The 622-nt window shown below is 47.4% G+C and overlaps 1 non-coding gene across 1 annotated transcript; it reads right to left on the bottom strand.

Moving 5' to 3' along the window:
- Positions 1 to 297: 297 nt before the first annotated feature.
- On the bottom strand, positions 298 to 371 carry trnW-CCA. Its single transcript has one exon. It is a non-coding gene; the product is annotated as a tRNA-Trp (tRNA).
- Between the last annotated feature and the right edge of the window lie 251 nt (positions 372 to 622).

The raw sequence follows: 622 nt of genomic DNA, 5'->3' as shown, positions 1-622 counted from the left end.
CATAGGCTATCAATCCTAAATGCTTGTCGGCCAAGTGGCGTGTAGCTAATCTCGCTAATCTGGTAAGTACAAGTAAACCCTATCATCTCTACTAGAAGCAAGGGTCAAGCTGCTTTTCGCTCCTTTCAACCCGTGGATCCCCCCTATCTCTCGTAAGGACCCTCTCGCGTGCCATATTGATCTTGGTACTTGGATTGACATATCTCGCCCTTCTTTATCCCCGGAAATGTGGGGTGATTAGGCTTGAGATTTGCCTTGGCCTGTAGATCTCATTTACGATCGATTGAATTCAAGAACCACGCTCTGTAGGATTTGAACCTGCGACATCGGGTTTTGGAGACCCGCGTTCTACCGAACTGAACTAAGAGCGCTTGAAAATACGAAGAGTAGTGGGATCGAGCGCAATTACAGTCGTTCTCACCTAGAAAGCATATTAGCTGACGGGGCGTCCTATTGACTGAGGCTAGGGCGCGTCCAACCCCAACCTTCAACTTCTGAAACCCATGCACCTAAAATGCCTTCTTTCTTAGGGAGAATCTGAAATTGAGGAGGCGCCATAAGACAGGTCCGGAGTATCCGTAGGACTCTAAAACGGAGGACCCAGAGAAAGAATATATATATA

The sequence above is a fragment of the Cucumis sativus genome (assembly GCF_000004075.3).
Source record: "Cucumis sativus mitochondrion chromosome 1, complete sequence".
Lineage (NCBI taxonomy): Eukaryota > Viridiplantae > Streptophyta > Magnoliopsida > Cucurbitales > Cucurbitaceae > Cucumis > Cucumis sativus.
Note: the sequence above shows the minus strand (reverse complement) of the source record. Positions and strands in the feature narration are given on the sequence as shown.